Source organism: Podarcis liolepis (genome assembly GCF_965112155.1).
Source record: "Podarcis liolepis genome assembly, chromosome: 4".
Lineage (NCBI taxonomy): Eukaryota > Metazoa > Chordata > Lepidosauria > Squamata > Lacertidae > Podarcis > Podarcis liolepis.
This window is the reverse complement of record NC_139558.1, coordinates 758707-781261: the sequence shown is the minus strand read 5'-3', so window position 1 is coordinate 781261 and position 22555 is coordinate 758707. Positions and strand designations below refer to the sequence as shown.

Below are 22555 nucleotides of genomic sequence, written 5' to 3'. Positions count from 1 at the left end.
ACTTGCAGTTGGCTGTTAACATGACTTTAACCTTGTATTATAATTCCAGAAGATCTGTGTTTCCTTCCCATGATATCCTGTATCATGGGTAACAAACTGAATGTAGTCAGATCCTTACTCTTCAAGTGCCGAAACTTAGAGCTACAGTATATTCAGAAGTACAAATGAACATTTCTTGCCTTCTAGTCTCCAATGTAATTAGCACCACTGATTATTTTCATGAGGGACTCTCTGTTCTTGTCAAAATCTTTACCATAACAACTTCTGAATTATAATACAGCTGTAACTGCCTGTACTACCGTGTTCAGTGGAGGAAGAAATGCAGAAGGAACATCTCAAAAATGAAATTAATTAAACTGGCTAATGTTCTCAAAGTTCTCTGAAGATGAAAAGCTCTACAGTAGTTTCAAATTATGATAATTAAATCACCCAAATGCTGTACTTGAGATTTTACTCAGTGAGCCTCACAATAACTGTATAAGATGGGTCAGTAACTGATGAGGAAGCTAAACATGAGAAAAAGGCTTACTTAGGACTCTTTAGAATAATAGCCGTTATGCATGCAGGCACTGTAAGCGGAAGCCAGGCTGCATGCATGACTTTGCAGGTCCCGGCCTTCATGCCTCCTGAAGCTCAGGAACTTCATCTGCATAACAAAAGGCAGAAAGGATTCTAACACCCTTCAATGGATTTGCTGCGATAGGGCCAGTGTTGTGATTCGTCAGTCACAGCATAAGGTGACATATCACAGGCAGGGAGGCCTGGGCTGCCTTAAGATGTTTATATCCTGGGCTGAGTGCCCCTGTTTGCCATTATTGTTCTTTGTGTTCCTGATGTTACAATAAATCCACTGATGTTACAATAAATCCATTTTGAGCTGAAATCTGGTCTTGGATCATGCCTGAACCCACCTACACTTCAAAAACCTTCGACCTTTTTCAAAAATAAGACCCACCTTTAGTCCCAATCAACAACACGGCATCCACTTTTCACTGTTTGCTGTGTGTTCTCCCTTTCTTTGTTCTCCCTTTCTAGACTGAGCAAAGGAAGCAACATGGCTGCTGTGCCTTTAGAAGGAGATCTTAGTCTGTCAGGTGCAGCTCAAATGGCAGAAGTAGGAAAAATGTGAAATTCCCTACTGAAATTCCCGGTTCAATATAGTCTCTCTCCATCTCTTAAAACAGGGAGGGAAGGAGGAACTTGCAAGTCTCCAGATGTTGGTCTTCAACTCCAACTCCCATCAGCCCCAGCAAGCATAGCAAATGGTCAGGCTGGAGCTGGAGTCTAGTAACATCTGGAGGACCACAGGATCATGCTTATTGTCAGAATAATTTGGTGCTGATGCAACTATTGAAATGCACCTTAGTTCATGGTGAAAGATCAATGCTGACTGAGATACCCGTTAAGAACTGATTGCTCAGGTGAGATCAAGGCTCATGGCTCACATTCTTAGCCACAACTAAACCATCCCTGAAATACTGGCAGCCTTAGGGAAAGCTCAGCTTGCCATGCGATGCCCCTTACTGCTCTCTTTCTTCAGATGTATTACACTGTTTCTTTCACGTAGTTCTTTATGGGTTAGTGCTGTTATTCTACATCCTGTGTTCGGTTTCCTATCAGATTTGTTCATGGATGCTAGCAGGCCTAAAATTAATACACTGACCCAGACTGCATTTTTCCATTCCAACAGACACCTCAGATTCCTAATCCCAAACTCTCTCACACACACGTTTTCTTCCACTTCAAACAATGAGGAAGAAAGTACCATCATTCTAAACCTTATGGATTTTGTGTTGCTCAGTCGAGACAAAAGCAATTCTTGTTATAACAGTAATACGCACCCTTCTCTTTCATATCTATATTGAGATATTCCCCAGCAGGGAAAACACATCGAATTGTGAGCTACAGTAATGTCCAACCTTATTCCATCTTTTCGATAGCCTAGCAATTCATCCATTCCCCCCAGGAAATTGTAGAGTTGTAAACAGGATACAACTATCCTGAATGCTGTAAGAAGAAATCATAAATTTAAAATAAAGCTGCCTTCAGTTTTCTTAGAGACATGTACTCACAGAAGAACAGTGTGAAGTTGAAATCTCTGTTTGAAGGGGGGAAATGCAGGCTTCACGGAGAATTTAAAATATTTGCTAGCAGCATTCAAATGTTCCTGTTGGATTTGAATAATAATGCTGTGGCCCAAAGAGTTGGTGGCACTTACAGAAAAGGAAGTTTACAGTTCATATTCAGTACTCCTCACAGATTTGTAGTGCAATAAATTCCCTTTAAAGTAGAAAACATTGTGTTTTCTATATGCCTGAGTAAATGTGATTAGACAAATTCACTCTCATTAACAGATGACTAAACTGAAGTTTTAGATAATGACTTTGCTTCCGCTCTGAACATTCAGTCATAACCCTTCCAACAGAGCTGGAGACAAGCATAGCAATTGTCATTCATTTCCTCAGGCATAATGCTAAACACAGAACACAGAAATGGGTCTTGGAGAAGTGTGAGAAATTAGGTTTAATAGTGTAACTGTTATGGATGCTGATTAAGGATAGAAATTGGGTGGTCAGGTATTTTTAAATGCAGTTCCCAAGGGAGAGGAAATTTGGGAGGGCTTCAGGTGAATATTTGTAGGTTCTCAAATACTGTTTAATGTAATACTTCTCGTTCGCTTCCCATCTGAATCAAAGGGCAGAAGCAGGGACACAGGCCTCATTCACTCTCCCATGGACACTGAACTTCTGCAGGGGGGAACCTGAGGTGTTCAGGGAGGCTCCGTGCACAGTTTATAACCTTGATCTTCCTGGGTGCAGACTCAGGAGACTACTCAGGTAGAAAAGTCTCCTTGGTGCAGATGTGCAAGGCTGAAGCTCCACCATGTGGATGACTTTGCCCTCACTCTCCCCCTAATGCCATGGTCATCAGAGGTGGTGGCAGAATGACTGCGATTTATAGCAAAATGGGACATTTTTTCTAGAAGAGAGCTAGTCTCTTGACACCTAAAACAGAATAGCAGCAGCATGTTTCCAAAGCAACTGGAACACTTTAAAAACAAGGTGATGTGCTTTATTGAAATTTAAAAAATTATAACAAACAAATGTATGAAAAGTAAAAATGATAGTACAAAAAGATAACAATATTCGCTAATTCATATCACTGTACATTCTTCTAACAGATCCTATGACTTCCCGCCACCCCACCATGTATTTATAGCTTAACTTATCTGATACACTATTAATCTCTATTTTCTTTTAAATAATATTTGTTAATATTATATTCTCTTATATTTGTTCATCATTACACAGAGGTTATTCAAATGCTGCCACTGATGTCATATTGCTACAATAATCTTCTAAATATTTTTAATACATGTCTCATTTTCGAATAAAGGTCTGTATTACCTCTCAGCTTTCCTGTCATTTTTGCCAATTCGGTGTACTCCAACAGCTTACTTTCCCACTCTAGCTTTGTTGGGATTTTCTCTCCCTTCCAATTCATTGCAATATAGTATATATACTGTATATATTTAAAAACAAGGTGGTGTGTTATCACTTGCTTTGGATTAATCTCGGTGCTTTCAATTGTGTTTCTCCAGAGTAAGCAGCCTCCTAATGGGCAAAATCAAAACAGGAATGCATGCAAAGTTTCTTGAAACAATGCAAAGCTACTTATTTCCTTTGCTGAAAAGTTTATCTTTACCAGTTCCGTAAAGGCACAGAAAAAAGACACATATATTCATCTTAAATAATGCAGTAGAAACAAAAGAATAAATGTAATGAACTGTCAGGCATAAAAAATCTTTTAACATTTTCTTTTCAAGTTTCAAATCTTTATTGTTTCGGAGTGCCTGTAATAAAGTCTTAGGGGCTGATGCAATTCTGTCAGTTTGCGTTTCTGATGAAAGAAGCACCTTTCCCCCCTCCAAATATAAGTTTGGACTAAAAAAAAACTCATTCCCAATCTAGTGAGAAGTAAAGTTGGCTAAACACCATAATACAAATGTCAAATGAATAATGCAATGAAAAGATGGCTCCTTTCCAGGAATAGTGTGTTGAAACAAATAGTGTCTGATTAGAAGAGGAAAGCAGGGCAATAAGTTCTTTTTCTCACCTAAAAATGTTATGTTAACGTATAACATCGTTATCACTAACTTTAGCTTAATGTTATAGAATTAGCTTTCCCATTCAACATGAGACTCATAGAATCATATAGCTGGAAGGGACCCAAGGCTCATCTAGTGCAACCCCCTGCAATGCAGGAATCCTGCCCACAGTCGTCTCCAGGGGGGCTTGAACCCCCAGCTTTCTGGTTACCAGCCAGGCATACTGATCCATTGTGCCACAATAACAACAACCCCTAAGGCAGATATGGAGTAGAGAAGGCTGAACTCACCCAAACTCACCTCACTCCAATTATTCCAATTAAACTTTTTATTGCACTAGCCATAGGCCATGGCATCATTCAGAAGGGGAACAAAAAGAAAAAAAACAAGAAAACAACAACAACAATAACCATAAAAATAATCAGGCACAGACATACAATAAAACCACAGTCACGGCTACTAAAATTATTTGTTGCATTAAATAGAATAGAATAGCAGAAGATCCTCAGGTAAGATGTGCCAAATTAAATATCCGAATCCCCTTTGCAGTTGACCACTATTTTGTCTAGTTCCTTCCTCCTGATCTTCTTAGCTGCCAGCACATAGAGTGCTACTTTATAAGTAATAAAGTCTTTGGTGTTGTTCATAGAATCATAGAATCATAGAATCATAGAATCATAGAGTTGGAAGAGACCACAAGGGCCATCGAGTCCAACCCCCTGCCAAGCAGGAAACACCATCAGAGCACTCCTGACATATGGTTGTCAAGCCTCTGCTTAAAGACCTCCAAAGAAGGAGACTCCACCACACTCCTTGGCAGCAAATTCCACTGTCGAACAGCTCTTACTGTCAGGAAGTTCTTCCTAATGTTTAGGTGGAATCTTCTTTCTTGTAGTTTGGATCCATTGCTCCGTGTCCGCTTCTCTGGAGCAGCAGAAAACAACCTTTCTCCCTCCTCTATGTGACATCCTTTTATATATTTGAACATGGCTATCATATCACCCCTTAACCTCCTCTTCTCCAGGCTAAACATGCCCAGCTCCCTTAGCCGTTCCTCATAAGGCATCGTTTCCAGGCCTTTGACCATTTTGGTTGCCCTCCTCTGGACACGTTCCAGTTTGTGGTTCGAGGAACCCGACCCCCGCGAAGTAAAATGAAGACAAAGGGACACGTGATCCCGCCCACAACCACTCCCCTCTCTTTCAGGGAGGAGAGTCTTTGTCAGTGTCCTTCTTGAATTGTGGTGCCCAGAACTGGACACAGTACTCCAGGTGAGGTCTGACCAGATCAGAATACAGTGGCACTATTACTTCCCTTGATCTAGATGCTATACTCCTATTGATGCAGCCCAGAATTGCATTGGCTTTTTTAGCTGCCGCGTCACACTGTTGGCTCATGTCAAGTTTGTGGTCAACCAAGACTCCTAGATCCTTTTCACATGTACTGCTCTCAAGCCAGGTGTCACCCATCTTGTATTTGTGCCTCTCATTTTTTTTGCCCAAGTGCAATACTTTACATTTCTCCCTGTTAAAATTCATCTTGTTTGTTTTGGCCCAGTTCTATAATCTGTCAAGGTCGTTTTGAAGTGTGATCCTGTCCTCTGGGGTGTTAGCCACCCCTCCCAGTTTGGTGTCATCTGCAAATTTGATCAGGATGCCTTTGAGTCCATCATCCAAGTCGTTGATAAAGATGTTGAATAAGACCGGGCCCAAGACAGAACCCTGTGGCACCCCACTAGTCACTCTTCTCCAGGATGAAGAGGAACCATTGATGAGCACTCTTTGGGTTCGGTCAGTCAGCCAGTTACAAATCCACTGAGTGGTAGCATAGTCAAGACCGCATTTTACCAGCTTCTTTACAAGAATATCATGGGGCACCTTGTCAAATGCCTTGCTGAAATCAAGGTAGGCTACATCCACTGCGTTCCCAGCCATTTCACCCTTTCCACCCTATTCAAATGTGTTCCACTCGTAAACAGGGGTTTTATAAATCGGTCTCTTGGGTCTATGTATAATGGGCACTGCAATAAATGCACAGGTCCTCAACGCAAGGTTGTCCACACAGATAGAGTCTCTCTTCGTAATGTACTTTGCTGTACCGCCCATCAAACACTGCTAAGGGCATCAATTGGAATCGTATTTCTGTAAAAGCGATTCTTAGTACGGCAAGTGGAAGCTTTGTCAGGTATCTGGCTCGGGCATGCTCCATTTTGCTATGTGGGAACCATGGTGAGCTCTTAGTAGAAGCAATCATGGTTAGATCCCTTTCTGCATCGAACCTAAAGAGACAGTCTCTTAAGTGCCTCTTATTTATCTTCATGGTCAGCTGAAGATCTTGTAATTGATATTGGGACAAGAGGTGTTGGATGCCAGTCTTCCAGCATTTGGTCTGTTCCCGTTCTGTATAAGACATAGCGGGAAATCTCTCCTCCGAAAGAGATTGAAGTCTTTTCACATAATTTAGGCACAGGTAAGATGTGGGTGGCGCTGTTGGTTAAACCACAGAGCCTAGGACATTCTGATCAGAAGGTCAGCGGTTCGAATCCCCGTGACAGGGTGAGCTCCCGTTGCTCGGTCCCTGCTCCTGCCAACCTAGCAGTTCGAAAAGATGTCAAAGTAGATAAATAGGTACCGCTCTGGCAGGAAGGTAAACGGCGTCTCCGTGCGCTGCTCTGGTTCACCAGAAGAGGCTTAGTCATGCTGGCCACATGACCCGGAAGCTGTCTGCGGACAAACACTGGCTCCCTCGGCCTATAGAGCGAGATGAGCGCCGCAACCCCAAAGTCGGTCACGACTGGACATAATGATCAGGGGTCCCTTTACCTTTTAAGACGTGGGTGGCATTGTGGGTTAAACCACAGAGCCTAGAACCTGCCGATCAGAAGGTCAGCAGTTTGAATCCCCACGACAGGGTGAGCTCCCGTTGCTCGGTCCCTGCTCCTGCCAACCTAGCAGTTTGAAAGCATGTCAAAGTGCAAGTAGATAAATAGGTACAGCTCCAACGGGAAGGTAAACGGTGTTTTCATGTGCTTCTCTGGGTCACCAGAAGCAGCTTAGTCATGCTAGCCACATGACCCAGATGCCAGCTCCCTCGGCCTATAAAGCGAGATGAGCGCCGCAACCCCAGAGTCGGCCACGACTGGACCTAATAGTCAGGGGTCCCTTTACCTTTTACCTTTTTAATCAACTCTAGCCTTTGTTGTCATGTCAGCTTTAGCATGAAGAAGAGCAGCTGTGGTCCCAACCTCACTCATTACTCAAGGTCTTCTCCAAAAAATCCAGCTCAAGGACATCTGCTCCACAATCACAGTCTTCAAAAGCACCCCCCTCCTTCTCTTACATCATCAATGGCAGGAAATGCAAAACGGAAAAGAGAACCGGGGCATCTTATCCCCATCTTGTCACTCTGGCTGCTAAGAGTGCATCTGACATACTTCCGGGGTGGTGCCATCGGTAATGGCGGACTCCCTCTGATCCGGAAGGACTGGCTCTACGGAAATCGGGTCTGTTCCGCTACGGCAAAGCGGGGACCCTTTAAAAAATCACAGGCAGGTGAAACCTGTGGCCGTGGGACTCGGTGGGCACCTTTCGCACCCCCCCCCCAATTTGTAAAGGAACCCAATTACAGGCTCCAGAGTGAAACGGGGCAAGCGGCGCAGTGCTGAGAGTCAACTGCTTCTTCCGTGGAGCGAAGCCGCACAGCCGTTACCGGAGAGTGCTACCTTTTTCCTGTGACAATCTGGCTACAAAAACAACTACCCGTGAGTAGGTTAAATTTGGACAATTGGACTCTAAACAATGACCCGTGAGTAGAATGGAAAATTGGACTAAGAAATTCCCTTAATTTGGCACTGAAGCGGGAAGGTCTAAACAGGAAGTCAGCCTTCCGCTTTTTGTAGATAGATTAAAGCAAAGACATGGCAAGCTAGAGTTTAGTAAATCGTTTGTAAAGGATCAACTTTCATCATCTAAAACTACTGAACCCCCTTTGGAAGCAGGAGAAGAGGGGGGATTTTTTTTCTGGACTGTTTAAACCTGCAGAAGAGTGTGTAAAGAAAAGCAATTTTCCACCGTCTTGAACCTGGGAGCGGGTGTCAGGACAGATGTTTTCGGAGTTCATTGACTATAGATAAATGTTTTTGACAGACAGTTAAAAGAAGAGAAACATAGTGATTCCATTGTTCTCCTTCGCAGTTAAAAGGAATAAAATATTGACAAAATATCTGAAAAAGGAAACTTTGTTGTTAGATCTGCTTTAAAAGAGAGAGAGAGAGATGGATACAAATAGAAGTTCTTCCCCTAGAGGGAGCTTGTGAAACTGTTATTAAATCTGAACTGGGGAGCTTTGCAGCTGCAATAGATTAAGATCGTGGGATCAGACTTTGACCTTGCACAACAATGTACTCGGAGGCTCTGGTGCGTGCTTTCTGTAAGACAAGTGCTTTATTGGAACAGTTACATGAGAAGATGGATTTGATGACTGTTGCGATCAGAAATTTTGGACAGGTAGTGGGTATCTATATAGAACCCACTCAGGAATCAATTCAGGAGTGTGCTCTGACAGATCAGATGAGGGAGTAGGTTGTGGCTGGACCCCGGGAGGCAGAGATGGAGGGAACTGTGGCCCAGCAGGAACATGAGTTGTTGGGTCTGACGAATGAACCTAGAAAAAGCCAGATTTGGAGAGATAGGGTCTTGTTTGGCTTGGAGATGGGGGGCTGGATAGACCCCCCTATGCAGGGATGCCTTGACTTTTCAAGTCTGGCGTTGGGCCGGGAGGAGTTTGGAGTTGTGGGGGTCCTCAACATTGGAGGGACCTTGAAACATGCTTTTAAATACCACATGGAGTTCAGTGTGGACTATGGAAAAGGGGCTAATCTGTCGAGAAGGGACAAAAATATTGTCATGCTGGAGTCTCCACGAGTGAAAGGAGCAGAAGACAAAGTAAAGTACATGTATAAATATGAAGAAGATCTGCGGAAGGGACATGGAAGAGATTTAACGGCCTCGGACATAAGGTTACCAGGTTAATGAACTAGATGGATGGGATAGAAAGGACTGACAAAACCCGAGACCAGGAGGAAGAGACGTTGGATGAAGATTGGAAGAAAGTTTTAAAAAAATCTATTTAGGAATGTTTTTTAAAATTAATGAGTATTAGAAAAATGTTGGAACAAAATTATTTGGCTTTAGCAGAAATGTTAAAAAGAACTATGTAAGAATATGCTATGGTTATGAGAAATTGGTATAAATAAGATTTAAGTTTTAAGTTTTAGGGTTTTTTATCGCAAGATAAAGTTAAAATAGATTAAGGCAATTTAATGACAGAATATTATGAAAAATGGAAAGGATTTGCTGTGACAATCAACAACTAGAATACAAAAAAGGGAGGTGTGAGGAGGTCAATGAAATAAGGTAATGACAGTTAAGGATTTGGGAATATTGGATCTGTTTTTAAATCCTTGTGGTTTATTTTTGCTTTTTGCTTTTGATTCTGATGTGCTATGTGTTTTGTTTTTGCTTTTTGCTTTTGACTTTTATCGATTTGTATTGTTTAATTGTTATTTGTTTTTTCCTGTTTCCCCCCTCTTTTTTCTTTGGTTTTTTTTGTAACTTTAAAATTCTCAATAAACACCATTTTTTTTTAAAAAAAAAGAGTGCATCTGACATGCTTCTGCAGAAGCCCTGGGAGAACTACATCTTTCATAGCCTCCAACGATCCAGTGCCCTATTGGTTAAGAATCTGCTTTCAGCCACAGTCACTGAGAGGATCCCATAGAATTTTCCAACGTACATATTATCTTTCCACTCATCATTGTGGGTATTTTGATTTTCCTTATTACAAATTCAGCTAGTATCTTGAGAGTTAATATCAAAGAGTTGATATCAAACAGTTGTTGCAAACCAGCTAGCTAAGTGCAGAGCCATTAAGAAACAATGGAGTGCTGTTAGGGGCCACTGGCAATGCAAAAGAAGTGTCCTTCCCCCAGATCTGAGGAGTGGCCAGATGCATGAGAATTGCCAGGTTGCCAAGGTGGGTCATGATGTCAAAGGAAAATTTGTCCTTTTTGAAAAGATAAGAGTGTGTGCTGGGAAGGAGAACAAAGGCCAGACCAGGAACCATGTCTGACTGCTGCCTTGAACCCAAGCTTGCTGAAAATGTTTTAGTTGAGATTCCTGCATTGCAGGGGTTGGGCTAGATGACCCTTGGGGTCTCTTCCAACTCTACAGTTCTATGATTCTATGATCTCCTGACTAAACTTTTGTTTGCTCAAGAGCCTCAAAACAATATTAGATTACATGTTTAAAAGAAATAACATCTTGTCTGGCTTGTACTCATCATCTCAGTGTAATTTAAATTTTGATGCCTCTTTCAGAACAATGTCCTTTATTTCTGGAGCTCTTCTGGAGCTCTTCATCCTATTTTATTAATTTCACAGAGGAGAGGAGGAACCTACAGTCTTCCTAGGCATCCAAGGAAGTAGTGTTGACTATGATGAGATGGGATGTCTGCAACACTTGAAGAAAAACTCTTAATGGAAGGAAATCTTTATCCTATTTCCACATTTAGGCTTTCTGTGTGGATGGCTTTTAAGGGCACTTACCTTGGTTGAGACATTATGAATTAAGGGTCATAGTCAAACACAGAACATATAAATTTGCTGGAAAACAAGTTTTGTTGTTTGAATGAATAAGCAAGGAACAAAAGCAAATAGCTGACAGCAGATGATTCTCCTTCTAGGATCCACCACAGCAGTCATGATTGCTTGCTCACTTACCAAGCAGTTCTTAAATATTTATTTATTACCTATGGTATCATGTCTACCTGGGATTTATCTAATGTTATCCACACAAAAATCCTTTGAGATACAGGTATTGTTATCTGTCAGAGACATAATGGCTTATTTCCTCATATGGTCTTATTCTAAGTTTACCTTGATCTTCCATTGTCAAATCTCTATAGGTTGCCCATTCCTTATTCATGTTTAGTTTTTCATGGCATGGGCTTCTAGAGGTGAGAGCCACCATGGTGTCCTTGGCTCCAGTCTTGTTTTGTACTTACTCCAGACTTTAAATAACACGTTTCTATTTAGGTGGTGTCAGGGAACTGCCATCGGAGCATCAGGTGGTGGAGGGACTCAGGGAGGAAGAAAGAGACTCAACAGCTGAAGCAGGGACCAGCAGGGGGAGGAGTGGGTCTCTGAGGGAATGCGAGCAGGAGGGAGGGCTCAGGGAAGCTTCCAGCGAGAACAGTGGGGAGGTATCTGAGTCTCCCATAGGGAGACCCACACCTCGCCGGAAACTGTCACGCCGTGAGTCCAGGAGACGCGTTTCCGTTAAGGAGCTCCTTTGCTGGAAACGCTTCCGCAGACAGCCACTGTCGGACTCTACTAGTGACTAGAGCAGACATGTCTGAGGAGCTCCGTCACACACGGAGGTTTGTGGGGTCGCACAAACTCTGAGGGAGCACGTTTTTACGCACAAGCAGCTAATCAATCCCTAACAGCAGTCCGACAGTCTCTGTACGCTGCCTGTGCAAGAGAAAGCATCATGAGCGAACCAACCGGAACCGGAGGAGAGAAGGGCTCAGGATGCAGACAAGAAGGGGAGAGCCACTCAATTCCCCAGAAAGGTACCAGGATTGGTGCAAAAATTTGGGGGGGACCCCAAGGATTACCATGCCTTTAGGACAGAGATGCAATATGCCATTAATGTGCAGTTCGATGAGTTCCCTGATGAGGAATCGCGAGTTGCTTTCGTAATTGGGCATCTTGAGAAAGGGGCGAGAGACTGGGTTCGACCCCTAATGGCAACGCACAATGACATACTAAAGGACACGAGGAAGTTCTTTCGTGCAATGGATATCATGTTTTCCAGCGATATTGAGGAAGGGGCGGTGCGCAGACAGCTAATGGCTTGTAAGCAGGGAAGTCGATCTGTCCGTGAGTACTGGACTGAGTTTACCATGCTGATTCACAGACTGAGTTGGGATTTATCGGCGGCACCCATTCAAATGCTATTTGAAGAAGGTCTTTCTTCGGCGGTGAAAGACGAGCTGTCACGGAGCCCCAGGGCGGAGTCTATGGATCAGCTGACCAAATCTGCGCTGACCATAGGAGCGCGGCAGGAGGCAAGAGCCTTGGAGAGGCGGGAAGGGAGAGGGGAACGTTGGAAGGAGTTCCGCATTCCAGACATTCCTGAGCCAGCTTTCCCGCCGGCAGAGCCGATGGAAATCGGAACAGCGCGCGCGCGCGCATTTTCAAAAACCAGCGAGGGGGCTAAGAAGGAGGGAAAGGGCCCCCGGAAATGCTATCTCTGCCAACAGCCAGGCCACTTTGCCAGAGTCTGCCCCCAGAGGAAGGAATGGCAAGGGATGGTGGGAGCTGTTGAGGGGGGAGAACAGGGGGGAACGGAGCAGGTAAAAGCCAACGCCTGGTTGCCACAATCGGCGCACTGCAGCCAGGCCAAAGAGCAGTGAAAGTGCCCGTGCCAGAAGCTCCTCGACCTGCTCTAGTGATTGAAGTGTCGCTAGAGCTGCAAAATGGGCACCCCCTAAAAATAAAGGCGCTATTGGACTCAGGCAGCTCCTGCAATTTTATGAGCAAGGAGTTTGCTGCTGAACACCAGATACAGACTATCCCTTTAAGCAACCCCCTGCAGGTGACCACGATTGATGGCAGGGAGTTGTTGGGAGGAGGAGTCAGCTTGCAGACTGTCCCAATGATAATGAGGGTGGCAAGGCACACAGAACTGATAGCGTTTAATGTGGCCACCCTGGGAGGCGCTCCCATTATTTTGGGAATGAGCTGGCTAGCTCTACATGATCCGCTGGTTGGCTGGCATCAAAGAGTGGTGTCCTTTGGTTCAGCACATTGCTTAGAACACTGCAAAGGGGAAAAGGGTGCAGCAGGGGCCCAAGCCACCCTAGCAGGGACTGAAGTAATGGAGAAGGTGAAGGTACCACCACAGTATGCAGATCTCAGCGACGTGTTCAGCGAGAAGGAAGCTGACCAACTACCACCTCATAGACCCTTTGATTGCCAGATCAATTTACTCCCTGGAGCACAGCTTCCCGTGGGCAAGTTGTATGCCATGTCAGACAGAGAAATGCAGGAGTTGCGAGGGTTTATTGACAAGAACCTGAAGAGAGGCTTCATCAGAGAGTCCAAAGCAGCAGGGGGTAGCCCAGTGTTCTTTGTGGACAAAAAAAACGCGGACAAGCCGAGACTTGTATGCGATTTTAGGAGGTTAAATGCAGTGACTGAACCGGTGGCTTTCCCTATGCCCAGAATTGATGATATTTTGACCAGGGTGAGGAAGGGAAAGATTTTTACAAAGCTGGATCTAAGGGGGGCGTACAACCTGATACGCATAAGGAAAGGGGATGAATGGAAAACCACCATGTTTACCCCTTTGGGGGCATTTGAATACCTCGTTATGCCATTTGGATTACAAGCAGGCTCAGCGTGTTTTCAATCTTTTATGAACCACGTACTGGGCCCTTTGCTCTACAAGAATTGCGTTGCTTTCCTAGATGATGTGTTGGTGTATTCGGAGAATGAGGAGCAACATGTGAGAGACGTCAGAGAAGTGTTGAGCAGACTGCAAGCCAACAGGCTGTGGGTCAAACTGGAGAAGTGTCGGTTCCATACCAAGGAGGTGGAATTCCTGGGGTACCGCCTGTCAGACAAGGGATTGGCCATGGATCCAGGCAGGTACAGGCAGTGCTGGAATGGAAAACACCCAAAACCAAGAAGGATGTGCAGAGGTTCCTAGGGTTTGGAAACTTTTATCGCAAGTTCATCCGCAACTTCGCCCATCTGACGGCGCCCATCACTGACTGTCTCAGCAGTAAAAAGAAGTTTGTATGGACGGCGGAGGCGGAGCGAGCGTTTGAGGAGCTGAAAAGGGCCTTCGCCTCTGAAGAACAACTTCTGCATGTGGATTTACGAAAGAAGCTAAGGGTTGAAACAGACGCATCTGACAGAGCCATAGGGGCGGTGCTTCTTCTGCAGCCGGGGAAGGAGGAGGCAGAGTGGCGACCGTGTGCCTTCTTTTCGCGAAAGCTGAACAAATCCGAGAGGAACTACACGGTGTACGACCGAGAACTTCTTGCTATTCATGAGGCGTTCCGGAGATGGAGGCATCTGCTAGTTGGTGCACAACATAAGGTGCAAGTGTGCACGGACCATAAAAATCTAGAGTATTGGAGAACTGCGCGAGTGCTCAACCAAAGGCAGTTGAGATGGGCCCAGGAGTTCTCCAAATTTAACTTTGAGATTTGTTACGTGCCAGGCCCAGAGAATGTTAGGGCGGACGCTCTCTCACGCAAACCTGAATATTTGGAGGGGGAGGGAGCACCCGAAGAAACCCATATCATTCCAGAGGACCGCTGGGTGTGTGGGGCGACTTTGGTGGGGCAAAGGGAATTGGTAGAGGGTACGGTGCAGGATGCATACGCCCAGGACAAACTCAGGGATCTCAGGAGGGAGGAAGACAAATCAGGTGGTTTTGAGGAGAGAAACGGGGCATTGTATTATAAGGGAGCGTTATATATACCTGAAGGGGAATTGAGGGAGAAGGTACTCAAGCAGCTGCACGATAGCCCCACAGCAGGGCATTTTGGGCAACACAAGACCATGTGGCTGGTTACCAGGGAATTTTGGTGGCCCAAGGTCAGGGAAGATGTGCGGGAGTATGTGAGAGGGTGTGAACAATGCCAAAGAGCCAAGGGGGAGAGGCGGGCACCGGCTGGTTTATTAGAACCACTGCCTACACCTGAAAGACCGTGGGAAGCAGTGGCAATAGATTTCATGACTGATCTGCCAAGGTCTAGAGGAAAAACAGCCATCATGGTTGTAGTAGACCTGTTAACTAAAATGGCCCACTTTATAGCCTGCTCACATGCGGTCACAGCAGAAGAAACAGCCAAATTGTTTGTAGAGAATGTGTTTCGGTTGCATGGCGCCCCCTTGAGGGTGGTTTCAGACCGAGGGAAACAATTTACTTCCAGGTTCTGGAGGAAGCTTATGAGCTTACTGCATGTAGAGGTTAATTTTTCAACGGCCCGTCATCCAGAAACCAACGGGCAGGCGGAAAGAGCAAATGGGGTTCTCCAACAATATTTGAGGTGTTATGTTAATGACAGAGAGAATGATTGGGTGGAGAAGCTGGCGTTGGCAGAATTTGCCTACAACAATGCAGAGAACGTGTCCACGGGGATGAGCCCCTTTTTGGCTAATCACGGGTGCCATCCCAGAGCCTTCCCAGGGGGGGAGGGGGAGAACTGGAGCGTTCCAGCTGCAGAACAGTTCGTTGAAGAAATGGAAGCGATCCATCGCCAGCTCCAACTCAACTTAAACAGGGCTAAGGAGGAATATAAGAGGCAGGCAGACAAAAACCGAAGGGAAGGTGAAAGCATCAGGGTGGGGGACCAGGTGTGGCTGTCAACCCAAGGGTTGCCGTTCAAAGGAGGTTGTAAGAAATTAAGACCCAAAAGGCTGGGTCCGTTTGAAGTCATGCAGCAGGTCAATCCAGTGGCTTTCAGGCTCCGGTTACCGAACCACATGAAGCTGCACCCAGTTTTTCACAGGTCGTTGCTGTCACCGTATAGAGGAGACAGTGAAGGGAGGGTCACTAGGGGACCAGCAATGGAGGAGAAGGAACACAGCTACCATGTAGCGGAGATCCTCGATTCCAGGTGGAAGGGAGATCAAGTAGAGTATTTGGTAATGTGGGAAGGGGAACCGGAGTCGGAAAACACCTGGGTTAGGGCAGAGGATGTCAATGACGAAGTTTTAATAGAGACTTTTCATCAGAGGTTCCCACGTAAACCTCAGCCTGTAGCGAGGTTCCGAAGGGAATACTTTGCCACCACCGACGAGGAAGAGGAGTTGGAGGGGTTCCCAGATTCTGAAGAGGAAGAGGATTCAGCGAGCCAGGACGACGATCGATGGAGGGAATTGTTCGAGACGTCGGAAGATGAGGAAGATTCGTTTCGGGGTTTTAGCCCTTCACCTCCCAGGGGAGAGGAAATGGGAGGGGTGAGGGGGGCCCTGGAGGGGAGGTGGATGTCAGGGAACTGCCATCGGAGCATCAGGTGGTGGAGGGACTCAGGGAGGAAGAAAGAGACTCAACAGCTGAAGCAGGGACCAGCAGGGGGAGGAGTGGGTCTCTGAGGGAATGCGAGCAGGAGGGAGGGCTCAGGGAAGCTTCCAGCGAGAACAGTGGGGAGGTATCTGAGTCTCCCATAGGGAGACCCACACCTCGCCGGAAACTGTCACGCCGTGAGTCCAGGAGACGCGTTTCCGTTAAGGAGCTCCTTTGCTGGAAACGCTTCCGCAGACAGCCACTGTCGGACTCTACTAGTGACTAGAGCAGACATGTCTGAGGAGCTCCGTCACACACGGAGGTTTGTGGGGTCGCACAAACTCTGAGGGAGCACGTTTTTACGCACAAGCAGCTAATCAATCCCTAACAGGTGGCTATTGAAGTCTTTATGGACTTTATCATATGCAAGGTAGGCATGCCATCCATACCTGTTGCTAAAGCCCTCCAGGCCTAATAAATCTGCTTTTTCCAAAGCATTCTTTCATCCATACAAGGCATTCTGCTTCATAGTATAATTTTAAATTTGGCAATGCCAGACCTCCTCTCTCTCTTTTGTCTGTCAGGAGTTTAAATTTTATGTGGGCTTTCTTATTTTGTCATATGAATTTTGTCATATTTTTGTCCACTCCTTGAAACATGTTTCCCTAGATATTATGGAAATTGGTCAAAAGAGATGGAGCATTTTGGGAAGGACATTCATTTTAATTATGGAAACTCTTCCTCCTATTGATAAATTTAATCTGCTCCAAATTTCAAAATCCTTTTTTATTTCTTTCCAAACCTTATTATAATTATTTTCAAATAAATTGATATTTCTCATGGTTAATTCTATACCTAAATATTTTGCCTTTTTCACAATTTGCAATTTTGTCTTTTCCTGTAGATCTTTTTGTTACTGCTCTTGCATGTTTTTCACCATTAACTTTGTCTTAGTCATATTCATCTTAAATCCTGATACACAGCCGAATTCTAGAATTTTCTCTACTGCTTTTGGGACACTTGTTTCTGGTTCTTCAGTTGTTAAAATTAGGTCATCCGCAAACGCCTTGATTTTAAATATCTTTTCCCCTAGTGTAATCCCTTTTATTTCATCTTCAGTTCTTAATTCTGAATTTAAAATTTCAAGAGTTAAAATGAATAATAAGGGCAAAAGCAGACAACCCAGCCTGGTGCCCTTCTCAATTTTTATAATATTGGTCTTGGTGTTGTTTACTATTAAACTGACTTGTTGTTCTTTATATATTGCTTCGACACTCTACAGAATTTTTCTCCGAATTTTTCTCCAAGAGCTGATAGTTCTATAGTTTTTTGCAGAAAGGCCCAAGGTAGGTTATCAAAGGCCTTTTCGGAATCTATTAGCATAAATGCTACTTTTTTGCTAGGTCTTAATTCCAAATATTCAATTAAATCAATAACCACTCTAGTGTTTGTTTTCATATGTCTGTTTGGTAGAAAGCCCGACTGATCATAATTAATGGTATCTTTTAGTATTAATTTGAGCCTGCTTGCCAGGATGCCCACAAATAATTTATAATCGTTGTTTAATAGCGAGATGGGTCTGTAGGTACTTACTAGCTCTCTATATGTTCCTTGCTTATGAATTAATGCAATATCTGCTTCTTGACATGACATTGGGATTTTAGCTTCTTCCAATATTTTATTCATTAGATTTTTTAAAGGCAGGACTATGTTATCTTCCAATTTTTTATAGTGGATCGATGTTAGTTCATCTGGGCCAGGAGCTTTACAAGTTTTCAAACTTGAAATTGCTTGGTGTAATTCCATTGCCGTAACTGGGGCATTTAACAGTTACACTTTCTCTTTGCTTATTTTAGCTATTTTCCTCTTTGAGAGGTAATCTGCAATTTCTTGTTCTGTTTCTGACCCTCTTTTATATAGTTTTGTGAAATATTTAATGTTTTATTTTTTATATATATATTGGCTCAATTTTTTATCTTTAGGGGATTTTGCTAGTACTTTTTCTTGATTTTCTAATCCTGCTTTATTTTATTTTATTTAGATATCCTAATCTTTTTCTGTATTATATTTTGTTGAATATAGAATCCTCTTATATAGGCCATACTTGCATCCCATATTACTCTGGGATATGTGTCTTGTGCCATGTTTATTTCAAAGAAGACTTTTAATGTTTGTTGAGCATTTTGTAAAATCTTCTCATCATTTATTAGTCTATCATTCATTTTCCACCATGTGTTTCTTTTTGTGTTTTGCCTCATTTCCATAATAATTGGATTGTGGTCCGATATCATTTTAGGTGAGATTTCTATTTTTTTAATTGAAGGTATGAGATTATGTGAAATCCATATCGCATCGATTCAACTTGCCGAATTGTTAGTATCAGAATAATATGTATACTGTTTGTCATTTGCGTGCTTATCTCTCCATATATCTTTTAGATTTAAATCATCTACCATCTGGCAGAATGTTGTTGGAAGTTTCCCAGTTTTAACTGGGGAATCTTTCTCAGTCCTATCCAAGTTTGACGAAATAACCCCATTTAGGTCTCCCATAATTATTATATTCTCATTATTGTATTGAATAATAATAATAATAATAATAATAATAATAATAATAATAATAATTTTTTACTTATACCCCGCCCTCCCCAGCCAAGGCCAGGCTCAGGGTGGCTTACAAGCAATATAAAAACAAGTTGAATGATTACAACTTAAAAACAAAATTAAAATACAACATTAAAATATTGAAAACATTAAAATATTAAAATGTAGCCTCATCGCAGGAGGAGAAGGAAAAGGAAAAAAGAAAGAGAGGGAAGGAATCAAATTGGCTCCAAGCCAAAGGCCAGGCAGAATAACTCTGTCTTACAGGCCCTGCGGAAAGAAATCAGATCCTGAAGGGCCCTGGTCTCATGAGACAGAGCGTTCCACAAGGCCGGGGCCAGTGCTGAAAAGGCCCTGGCTCTGGTTGAAGCTAATCTAACTTCCTTAGGGCCCGGGACCACTAGGGTGTTGCTATTTATGGACCTTGAGGCTCTCTGTGGGGCATACCGGGAGAGGCGGTCCCATAGGTATGAGGGTCCTAGGCCGTGAAGGGCTTTAAAGGTCAAAAGCAGCACCTTAAATCTGACCCTGTACTCCACTGGGAGCAGGTGCAGCTTGAAAAGCACTGGGTGAATATGCTCCCATGGCAGAGACCCCGTGAGGAGCCTCGCTGCAGCATTCTGCACCTGCTGGAGTTTCTGGGACAGCTTCAAGGGCAGTCCCGCGTAGAGCGAGTTACAGTAGTCAAGCCTGGAGGTGACCGTTGCATGGATCAATGTGGCCAGGTCGGGGCGGGAAAGGTAAGGGACCAACTACAGTTTCTCCTGTAGTTTCTTAAAATACTTTGATTGTCTCCTATTCGGTACATACACTCCTACTATTAATAACTTCCCTTTAACTTTAATTAATCAAATTCCTAATGTTCTGCCCTCTTTATCTTTGAAGACTAATTCTGCTTCGTGTTTTGGATTCGTATAAATAACTATGCCCCTTTTTTTGAGGGGTCTGATGCTATGAATTCATTTCCCAATCTTTTGTTGATTAGCACTCTTTTGTGTTTCTGGGCAATATGTGTTTCTTGGAGACATATAATGTCCCATGCTTTTTTAAAAAGAGATTATTTTCAAGTTCATCCTATTTTATTAATTTCACAAATAGATTTTTTATTGTCAATAGTAAAAATGGATCATGAAAAATAATTGAAATAATATCAGGTTTATGTTGAGCTTAATTGTTAGTAGTGTTACTATGTTCTTAGCAGGTTGGCAATTTTACCTCCTGCCGCTGTCTCTGGATCCGACTCTGTCTTGGGTCCCCTCACCTCCCAGGTCCCTTCTGTATTTCAACCTAAATTTCTCTAGTTCATCTGTGGATCTTATGGTTTGCCGTCTACCTTTAAAGGTGAAAGATAAGCCTTCTGGAAATTCCCATTTGAACATGATTCCCATTAAAACACATCTATCAGAATCTTATAACTGTTTCTTTTTTTCAAAAGTCTTTTAGGAATTTCTTTATATATTATTATGTCTTTTCCATCAATTGTTAGTTTCCTTTTTTGTAAGATCTTATCTTTAATTAATCTTGAGCTGAGGAACACCATACAATCTCCTGGTCCTCTGAAATTCCTTTGGATATCTGGCTTCATCCTATAAATCTTGTCAATGTCCAAAAACAGCTCTTCCTTCTTCACTCCGAGCCATTCTGCCAGTTCTTTTATAAATTTGGTTACAATGTCCTTCTCTTGATCTCTGGGATCCCTCTAAAATGGAGTATAAGCTCTCTCTGATGCATTTCCAAGATTGCAATCTGATCAAGCATTTCTTCTTGAATCTTTTTTAAATCTGTTAATTTAGCATGCATTAGATCATGTCCTTTTTCAATTCTTTATTTTCCTTCTGTAGTTTTTTGTAGTTTATTTCATGAGATCCTCTTGTTTGTTTGTTTTGATTTTTAGGTCATTCACTGATTTTTCAATCTCCAGATTTTTAATTGTTAGGTCCTTTAATTGGCCTGACAAGTCTAAAATTAACTTAGAGTTAATTCCCATGATATCCAACTTATCACTGATAGACTTATTCATATTTTTAATTAGTGAATTATATCATCACCTTCGTCTAGTTCTGGTACAGATTGGCGTCTTTGGGTATCTACTAATACTATAGACTGGCATCTTGCTGACGCTATTGAGGTTGTAATCAGCTGTTGGCCCTTTTTGTTAGCCATTATGTCTTTTTCCCTATACACACACAATGCAAAACTTTGGCCCAGTTTAATTACTTCCAATAGGTTCTATATAAGTCAACAAATATCAGAATCTTGGGAGGAGGGATTTGCTGGGGGTTCAATTCATTTTCATTCAGTAGTTCATTTCATTCACCTTCAATATTTCTGAGAGTCTGAACAAGTACTATGTACAAATACTATATAATATTCTATTTCAGAGCGTAAAGCATACCTGTAGGTTTGTCTCTTTTAGCTTAATTCTTCATAACAGACAACTTTACACACTTCTTAATATCAAACAACTCTATACAATTCATTTAAATACTTTAAACAATCTAGTAATAATCAAATATGATGAATTCATTAGCTATCTAAGTTGATCATTTAAAATACATTTCCTTAAATCCTCTTAAGTGGATGAACCTATTAAGTGGATTCAAATGTATTACCTTAAACCTTAAATTGAAAGTTCCAAAATCTCTCATAATATAGTCAACCAAAAAAAGAAGACAGTCATTGTTATTTTGTGGCTAGGCTGGGTTATTTTGATGTAGTATTTAAAGCATTTACCTCCTCTGCCACTAGGTGTCTGCAGTCAGCGTTGCAGGCCCTTCTATTATTTTGTCTATGGTTCTGTTTTAAACAGGCAGGACGATAGAATATTCAGCTTTTCTTTATAGTCATCGCCATTTTACCACCCTTTCTTCAGATCCTCATTGCTTTGCTTCTTCTATTGATGCTCTGTTCCCGCTATCTTTTGGAGCTCTGTGCTCTCCCATGATTTCCTGTTCAACCTCCTTTTTCCTCTCCGACGCTGGCTTTTCTTTCTCCCATCTTTTTCTCCCCCTTCTTTACCGTTCACAATGCTCAGCCGGGTCTTTATAGCTCACTTGGGTTCCCTTGGGTTCTACTTACTATTTTAATTCTTTTGTCTTCTGCATGGCTTTGCTCAAAGTGATTCTCCATGAAGCCAAGTGGTAGGATTGAGGGGAAGGAATCTAGCAATTCCCCCCACTCCCACTCACCGCCTTAGTGTTAAAAGGGATTTAGGTCATGTCAGGGAACTGCCATCGGAGGAACAGGCGGAGGGGCTCAGGGAGGAAGAAAGAGACTCAACAGCTGAGGCAGGAACCAGCAGGGGGAGGAGTGAATCTCTGAGGGAATGCGAGCAGGAGGGAGGGCTCAGAGACGCTTCCAGCGAGAACAGTGGGGAGGTATCTGAGGCGCCCATGGGGAGACCCACGCCTCGCCGGAAACTGTCACGCCGTGAATCCAGGAGACGCGTTTCCGTCAAGGAGCTTCTTTGCTGGAAGCGCTTCCGCCGGCAGCCACTGTCAGACTCTACGAGTGACTAGAGCAGACATGTCTGAGGAGCTCTGTCACGCACAGAGGTTTGTGGAGCCGCACAAACTCTGAGGGAGTACGCTTTTACGCACAAGCAGCTAATCATCCCATCATAGCAGTCTGACAGTCTCTGTACGCTGCCTGTGCAGGAGAAAGCATCATGAGCGACCCAGCCGGCACCGGAGGAGCAGGGGTTGGGACTGGTCCAAGCTTGGAAGAAAGATACCGAGCGTTGGAAGTCCAACTTG

The 22555-nt window shown here is 43.3% G+C and overlaps 1 long non-coding RNA gene across 1 annotated transcript in view; it reads right to left on the bottom strand.

The window, feature by feature from the left end:
* Window positions 1-22555, bottom strand: part of LOC310706055 — a 542773-nt gene that overhangs the window by 158703 nt on the left and 361515 nt on the right. The window lies entirely within an intron of this gene.